Genomic DNA, 8,829 nt, shown 5'->3' on the forward strand with positions numbered 1-8,829 from the left:
TGGCGGCGTCGGCGTGGGGTTGGCCGTGGCCGGCTCGCCCGTCCGCGCGGCGGCGAGAGGATGGAGGTGGAGCGCGGTGGCCGGACGGCAGAGGCGCTTGTGGGGTGCGCGCGAAGGGACACGGCGCTGCGGGCCGAAGAGCTGAACCAGCGGGAAGGGGCTGCAGTGCGGGGGGCCCGTGGCCCCGGGGATGCTGGCTCTGGAGGGGGGGCTCCAGTCCGCGTGGGAGGGGAGGAAGGGCCGGACTGCAGCGGGGTTGCTCTGGGCGAAGCGGGCAGGAGCGCAGGGGTGTAACCCGTGCCCGCCGCGGTGGGCTGTGCCGAGTGGCGGCCCGGCGGCATGCCCTTCCCCGGTGCACGCTGTAGGCCAGACCGGGTGTGTGCACGTCTGCCCCCATCCTGGGCAGGGGAGAGCCGTGTTCCCGCACGCACGCAGGAGTGGGCTGGAGGGGGGACGCCAGCTCTGACCCTCTGTTACCAGTGAGCAAACCTGAAAGGTCGATGTGGTTGTCGCTGGTGGCTTGGGCGCTCTGGGGAAGCTGGGCCTGCTCGGTCACTGGAGCAGTACAGAGAGACTTTCTTGCCTCTCGCACGGTCCCTGCGCCGTCCTGGCTGCGATGCTGCAGGACGTCCGACGTGGGAAGGGCCGACTCGGTGGCGAGAAGCCCAAACGGTTCGAGTTCTCTCGCCCCATTTGCACAGCGTGCCGGGTGCTTTCTAGGTGGATCGGGAGACGAGATCCCCTTCCCAGCTGTTTCCGTGGTCCCGGACAGATGCTGCAGGGCTTGGATGCAGCCCCGACTACGTGTGAAACTTGGGGCCAGGCGAGAGGGGTGGTTCGTGCAAAGTGCTCAGAAAAGTGGCTGCCTCGGGGGTTGCACCCTTTAGGAGCCCGGCAGTAGGTGTAAGCAGTCTGAGGCTGCCTTTGCATGGGGTCGCTGAGCACGGCTTTGCTTTTGACTTGGAGGATAAAGCACAGGAGGGGGCAGATCATGCAAAAACCCCTCACATGACCTGAGCACCCGTCCAGCACGCCTTCCCGGGGGGAGGCTGGAGCCCTCCATCACTTCCCTTGCTATAGGGGAGTGTCCTGGGCTGAGCTTTGCTTCTGCATCAGAGATCCAGTCCGCCCAGGGCCGCTCCCCAGCCGTGGCTTGCCTGTGGTTACAACCCACCCCCTTGTTGGGGAAACACTGACTCACTTCCCTTCCTGCCCAAAGCTGCTTTTGTCTCTACCTGCTTCTTTCCCAGGCCTGCTGAAGGGCGCTCTGTGCTTGAAGCCTTGTCTAGCATCTCTTCCACCTAGACATTGGCTCCAAGAAAAGATATCCGCAAAAAACCCTTCTCAGATTTGTCCTGGGAGTTCTCCAACTCCTCCTGTCTCTGTGTCTTGCAGCTGGGGTAGGAAGAACGTCCCAGCCACTTCCATCTCTCTCCTTGGTCCAAGTCCAGTCCATTGAGTGAAGTCTTCCCGCGGTCTCTAGCTCGTTGTGTGAGGGCAGAGGCTTGGTCGGCAAGATGAGTGCGCGTTGACCAGTGATCCTCATCTGGGTGCAGCTACAGCCTGGGGGGCCGCGAGATGCTTTCAGGGGTGCCGTGGGGTGCTGTGCCGTGGTCGCACTGGGAGGGGTGCGTGCAAATGTGATACACAAGATAAACCCAGGGGCTTCCAACAGGGATCCAGAGTGCGAACACTGCTCTGCCCGGCTGTTGAGTTCTTTGCAACAGGGGGGTTGCTCTAGGATTTTTCTCTAGTCAAAGAAGAGGGTAGACAAACAGTTTGGCATTTTCCAAGCGGGGCCTGGGCTCCAACCAGGTGGAGAACTACTGACATAGGCTGTGGGGTCACGTGCAGCTGTTTTGCCAGTCACTGTTACAAAGCTATGTACCGGGCACTGGGGATGGGACGGGGCTGGGCCAATGCTCCTGCTGGCAACAACCCTGCAGGGTCCTGGCTGGAGGGTCTTGCCCCTGCGCTCAGCCCCACACTGCGCTGGGGCAGGAAGGGATTTTCTCCCCTGCTCAGACTGGTGTGGACTGGGGGGGTTTGCCTTCCTCTGCAGCGGGGGCACAGGCTTTCTGCAGTGTCCGTGAACCCCCTTGGCAGCAGCAGGATGTTGGTGGCCTCAGTCCCCCTGTATCCAGGGGCAGGGGCAGAGGTGGGGGTGATGCCTGGGCTGTGTCAGGGTGACTAGTTTTGCTTCGAGGTCAGACACGGGGTTTGTCTGGGCTGCTTTGGACAGGCCTGATCCTGCCTCAGGCAGGGCTGGGACTGGATGTGACCCCGCAGCTCCCTGCCAGCCCCACGGCTCTGGGATTCTGCGCTTTACCAGCTCGCTGAGTGCATGTGCTTTGGGGGGGGGTCCTGGTGAAGGGATAAACGCGGTGCCCATCCCAGCAGCCTCGGGCATGCCGTTGTACAGAGAACAGAACAACCATCCATGGTGCGGGGGTGTGGGACGGTCGTCCATCTCGGAGCCATTTGCATGGCTGAGTCCAGTCCCTGGTGGTGCTGGGATCAGAGACATTACCTTTTAAATCAAGATGATCCCCTAGCACATCCCAGGCTTTCAGGGCACTAGCGCTACTGAACAGTAAAGCCGAAAGACGAGCCCTGGACCTCGGACTTGCAGATTGAGTGCAAGCTTGATTCCAGCATCGTGCCTTTCCCAGCCCCGAAAACCCTGCTGTCTCAAGAGGCGAGCGTTTGAGGATGCCACGTTGCCTTGATGGACCACAGGATGGCACTGGCTGGCCTGGATCGGGGAAGCCAGGTTGGTTTGGTGCTATCTTCTATCGGATCCATGGCAGAGCTGGGAGAGATGTTCGAGGAGTTTCCCAGGCACAGATTGCCCTTCCTCAGGGCTGAGCACAACGGTCAGGTACAGCATCCGTCTCGGCTGCATTGCCAGTCAAAGAATAGATGTTACACAGCAGACCTTGGGCTCTGCACAGGGGCACGGGCCAGAGCACGATCCTCTGCCGATACAAGCATGCCCAACTGTGCAAGCACTCGTTCGGAGCCATGGGGCGTGCTCCGACCAGCCTCTTGCTCACCATTGCTCTTGGTGTTCGCCCTGCCTGAGTCTGTTGTTAGAGGCCGTCACCTGCAAGCAGCGTCCTGGAGCTGGCATGCCATGCCAAAGGAACTGCTCAATCCACGTTAAGTGGCAAAAGCTCAGAGCAGTCGCTTGGACAGTGCCCGGCCGGTCTGCTGTCTGCGTTGGACCGACGGGGAGATCCCTGCTTGCCTGAATGGACCAACACTGCTCTGACTTCAGCTGAAGAGAGAGACGCGAGTCTGTGGCCAGTGCTTCACCCTCCCTGGACACCCCATCGCTGACCTTGGGCAGCCGTTCTCAGGCCAAAAAACATTTGAAGACTAGTTTGACTGGGCATCAAGGAACTGGGTACTGGTAAAGTGGGGCCTCTGCAAGACACGCTAGGAAATCTGGTTGTCACACCAGACGACAAAGCTAACCTATTTAACTATTTCTTTGCCTCCATTTTCCTAAGCAGGGACTGGGTCACCCCCGCACCGGGACCCCCGTAGGCCCCGGGGGAGGCACACCCAGGCCTAGGGTCAGTGAGGACCTAGTCGGGGAACTTCTGGAGGGACTGGACATGTTCAAATCAGCACGTCCTGCCGATCTCCCCCCCAGAGTGCCGAGGGAATTGCAGAGGTCATTGCGGGACCCCGGCACGGCTCTACGAGCACTCGTGGTGCTCTGGCGAGGTGCCGGAGGACTGGAAAAGGGCCAATGTGGTCCCCATTTTCAAAAAAGGGAGGAAGGAGGACCCAGGAAACTACAGGCCTGTTAGTCTTACCTCGGTCCTGGGGAAGCTTTTTGAGAGAGTTAGCCTGGCACATGTCCGCGAGGGGCCAGAAGGGGAGATCATGCTCAGGGGCAACCAACACGGGTTCATTCGAGGCAGGTCCTGTCAGACCAACCTGGTGGCCTTCTACGACCAGGTCACAAAATCCCTGGATGCAGGGGTCGCAGTGGACGTAGTCTTTCTGGACTTCAGGAAGGCCTTCGACACCGTCTCACCCCATTCTCATTAAAAAACTGGGGGACTGTGGCGTCAACACCTACACGGTCAGGTGGGTCGCTACCTGGCTGGAGGGCCGCACCCAGAGAGCGGTGGTGGACGGGACTTATTCGACCTGGAGGGCTGTGGGCAGTGGGGTCCCCCAGGGCTCGGTCCTCGGGCCCGCACTGTTCAACATCTTGATTAGCAAGTTGGACGAGGGGGTGAAAAGCACCTTGTTCAAATTCGCAGACGACACTAAGATGTGGGGGGAAGTGGGCACGCTAGAAGGGAGGAATAGGCTGCAAATCGGACCTAGACAGGATACAGGGGTGTGCGGATGAGAACAGGATGGGTCTCAACACGGACAAGTGCAAGGTGCTGCACCTGGGGAGGAAGACCCAGCAGCAGACCTACAGGCTGGGGACCTCCCTTCTCGTCAGTGCAGAGGCAGAAAAGGATCTTGGGGTCATTATTGATGCCACAATGAACACAGGCCGACAGTGTGGGGACGCGGTCAGGAAGGCCAACCGCACCTTGTCGTGCATCCACGGATGCATCTTGAGCAGGTCCCAGGAGGTGATCCTCCCCCTCTACGCGACACTGGTCAGGCCGCAGCTGGAGTACTGCGTCCAGGTCTGGGCGCCGCACTTCAGGAGGGATGTGGACAGCATGGAGAGGGGCCAGAGGAGGCCACTTGCATGATCGGCGCAGCAGGGCAGGCCCTACGAGGAGAGGCGATGGGACCTGAGCCTGTTCAGCCTCCTCAAGAGAAGGCTGAGGGGGATCTGGTGGCTGTTCATAAGCTAGTCAGAGGGGACCAGCAGGCATTGGGGGAGTCCCCGTTCCCCCGAGCACTCCCAGGAGTGACTAGAAATACCGGTCACAAGCTGGCAGGGGGTAGATTCAGACGAGACATCAGGAGGCGCGACTTCACTGTCAGGGTGGCTAGGATCTGCAACCAACTTCCAAGAGAAGTGGTGCTGACTTCTACTCCTTCAGAAGGAGGCTGGATGAACACCTTGGGAGCCCCATCTCTGCCTGAATTAGCTTTTGTGACCCTCCTTTGCTCCCATGGGTTTAACACTTGCTTGCTTTTCTCTCCTTGCACGGCCCCTTCTCTCTCCCCTCTCCCTTGTCCTTTCTATTCTAACCTCTCTCTTCGTCCCCTTGCTTTGCGCACGGACGTCCTGTCGCAGCATCTGATGAACTGAACGTGGGTGCGCAGCAGCTTGTGCTTTCTCTCCATATCATCTTATTTAGTAGGTGTGTATCTGTCCTGCCTCCTTTCCCTCGAGACATCCATCCTCCTTGTCTCCCTTGCCCAGCTGGCGCGCCTGCATCTTCTGTTCCTTCCCTCTCTGCCATCAGTGGGGTCTTTCTCACTCCCCTCGCTGGATCAGCTTCTTTGTTTGCAGACGGGTTGTTATTTCTTTCCTGTTCTTATCACATCGTTTGTTCTGCTTTTCCCCAGCTCCTTTTTGGTGCCTTCGCTTAATCTTTCGGCTGAGTGCAGGACTGCCCGAGGGCTGATTCTGGCCTGTGGCACGCAGCCTGTGGGGCTCCAAAGTGTGTCAGGACGTTTGGTGGCGGGGCAGCACTGGCTGTTAACTCTGCCCTTCACTGCTGACATCCTGCTCGCGGGGCAAAAAGTCTGATCACTGCTGTTTTTGCCCAGCCAGCAGCACTACGTGAGATGAATATGTGACCCGCCAAAGGCCTCTGCAGCATCCGTGACCCCCCTGGCAGCAGCAGGATGTTGGTGGGTGCCAGGGCAGGTATCCTGGGGGCAGTTGCAGGTGCAATCTGGGGCTGTGTCGGGGGCGACTGTTTTGTGGCTCCAAGGTTTGGGGCCACTGGCTTGGATGGGGCTGATCCTGCCTTGTGGACACAGCGCTCAGGGTTGGACGCTAAATGCAATTCCTGGGTTCTCCAGCAGCCCCGCGTGGGCACCCGCCGTGGCTCCCAGTTCACGCCCGTCCTGTAACCGTGGCCATATCGAATATGTGTTGGGAATGGGAGCTGGGTGACGGGTGGAGTCTCAGCCTCCGCCTTGCCGGGACTGCTTCTACTTTCTGTGGGTATCGAGGTGCCCAGTGGGGCGGAGGGGGTGGCTGGCACGGCACCCACATGGTCTGGAGCGCCAGGGCTGGGGTTCCTGGGGGCAACAGGGGCACAACCCCAGCTTTGTCCTGGGCTCTCTGCAGCATCCGTGACCCCCCTGGCAGCAGCAGGATGTTGGCGGGTGCCAGGGCAGGTATCCTGGGGGCAGTTGCAGGTGCAATCTGGGGCTGTGTCGGGGGCGACTGTTTTGTGGCTCCAAGGTTTGGGGCCGCTGGCTTGGATGGGGCTGATCCTGCCTCGAGCAGGGCGGGGACTGGACGTGACCCCACAGCTCCCTGCCAGCCCCGCGGCTCTGGTTCCTATGATTTCTGTGAACACGAAGCTACTAGAGCTGTGGTGCCTGGGCTATGTCTAGAAGAAAAGCTTGTTGACTGCAGCCAATTGGCAGAACGGCTCACTACATCCCTCTGCTCATGCCTGCAAAGCTTACGCCGTGGTGTTGCATACGCTCAGCTCCTGTACTCTGCACGGCTGCGGGACTCCTCTGTGGCTCTGGGCAGGTTTTGTTACATGGACCTATTCCTATTGCCCAACGTACCGTACACCTGCCTGTACACCAAGAGCAAGCTGCGTCCGCTGCCTGTCCCTGCTTTAGTCCAGGCTTTGGTGGGGAGTGGAGATTTCTGCTTCTTCCACCGAGGTGCGGGGGACCAGGTGCTGCAAGTAGTCAGCGTTGCCTGCAGTCTCTCTAACATCAGCACAGAGCCGACCAAATCCTCGTTCCTATTTCACGTGGGATTTCACCGCCAGCTTCCTAGACATGGGGCCAAGGCACTGAAACACACTGCCTCTCCCCCTGTCGCGGGGCGGATGTGGGGCGTATTGACTTCCTTTTTCATAGACATCAGGGCTGGAAGGGACCTCGGAAGATCATCGAGTCCAGCCCTCCGCCCAAAGGGCAGGAAGTCAGCTGGGGTCATAGGATCCCAGCAAGATGAGCATCCAGTTTGCTCTTGAAGGTGTTCAATGTGGGCGCTTGAACCACCTCCGGTGGCAGGCTGTTCCAGACCTTGGGGGCTCGGACAGGAAAGAAATTTTTCTTTATGTCCAGCCTGAAACGATCTTGCAGTAGTTTGTGACCATTCGACCTCGTCATCCCTTGGGGCGCTCTGGTGAACAAACGTTCCCCCAGATACTGGTGGTCACCCCTGATAAACTTATAGGTGGCCTATAACCCTAACCTTTTTCCTTGACTTGATGACCCCAAAGCAATGCCAGCTGGCTGATCAGCTTTGCCATTGAGATTCGTTAGTGGTAATCCAATTACCGGTGCGCGTGTGGACGGGTGTGTTTGGAGGCGGGGGCTGCCTTGGATACAGACACTTGTGATTCTCTTTGGGAAGCCAGTTACGGGCCATCTAGGCTTGGTTCTTGTTTGACTTTTGAATAGGAGCCATTGCCAATTACTTGTGCAATTGGGATGGCGTCTTCATTCCCATGATGCCCCGAGCAAACAGTGCCAGGTCCGAGAAGGAAGCTGGCAAGAGGATTGAACAGTGCTTGACCTTTTTCTCCTTTGTTTGACTGAAACCTGCCCTTGATGTTGTATTTAAGGGCGTGGTGGGCTGGGGAGGTGCCCATCTGCTGCAGGTAACCTCTCAGTGTAGTGGCCATCACGCTGTCTGACCCCGTGCCCACAGCCGAGGAACCCCAGATCTCAGCTTCAGAGCTGGGGTCCAGGCATCCTTCAACCCTGCTGGCCAAGGGAAGGCCGAGCTCCCCCCATGCAGTGGGTCAGGCGCCTGGCGCTGGAGATCGCACTCCCCCGGGCCAGGGGGCTGAAGACTCCCAGAGGCTGGGAGAGCCTGAGAGAGTTTGCAGCGTATTTGCCTCCCCTGTATAATGGGTGCATGGCCTGAACGGGTGCTGGGGTCTGTGCAGCTCCCTTGGTGATGAGGTGCGAATGGCCGAGTCGAGGCAAAGGCAGCCTGTAGTCTTGATGGTAGTCTTATGTTGAGTTTAGATGATGGTCTTGGGCTGGTTTAGGCAGGGCTGGACTGGATGTGACCCTGCAGCTCCCTGCCAGCCCCATGGCTCTGGGACTCAGTGATTCTCTATGATCTCCTCACTGGAGCTGGTGCTCTCTCCTCTCTCCCAGCGGCACCCTTTGAAGGCTGTTGTGGCCCCCCAGTTGAGAACCACGGCTGGGGAGCCCCCTCCCTGCCCTTCGCCCGGCTTCCAACGCTGCCGCCCATTCCAGGCACGGGTCTAGGGCAGAATTGCAAGAGGGCCAGAGCCTGCAAGGGTTCGGGCACTGCCTTCCCCCGGCCCCACACACCAAATCGGGGCGAGATGCCGGGCAGCGCATGTAGAAGCCGTAGGTGGGACTGTTGCTTCCTGGTGCCCCTGGGAGTGCTTGCTGCCAGGTGCGACGGAGGCCGGGAGCTCGGTGGGCTTCAAAACGGGACCTTGCTGGGGAAACAGCCTCCTTGGGTGGTGTTGCAGGGGTGAGCAGGAGCCCTCTTGCTCCTGGACGGAGCAGCGAGGAAGGGACCTGCCCCTCCGTCGGTCGTTCTGTAGCCGTGCGCTGCAGCGGGTCTCCACGTTTCGCTTTGCAGTAGGAGCCCGGGTCTGAGTCCATGCCTGTGCCCCCTCCACGTCCGACCTGCCGGGACTGTGGCTGCCTGCGTCCGTGTAGAGCTGCCTTCTAGGCCCCGTGGAGAAACCTTTTTCT

The sequence above is a fragment of the Alligator sinensis genome, unplaced genomic scaffold (assembly GCF_000455745.1).
Source record: "Alligator sinensis unplaced genomic scaffold, ASM45574v1 scaffold859_1, whole genome shotgun sequence".
Lineage (NCBI taxonomy): Eukaryota > Metazoa > Chordata > Crocodylia > Alligatoridae > Alligator > Alligator sinensis.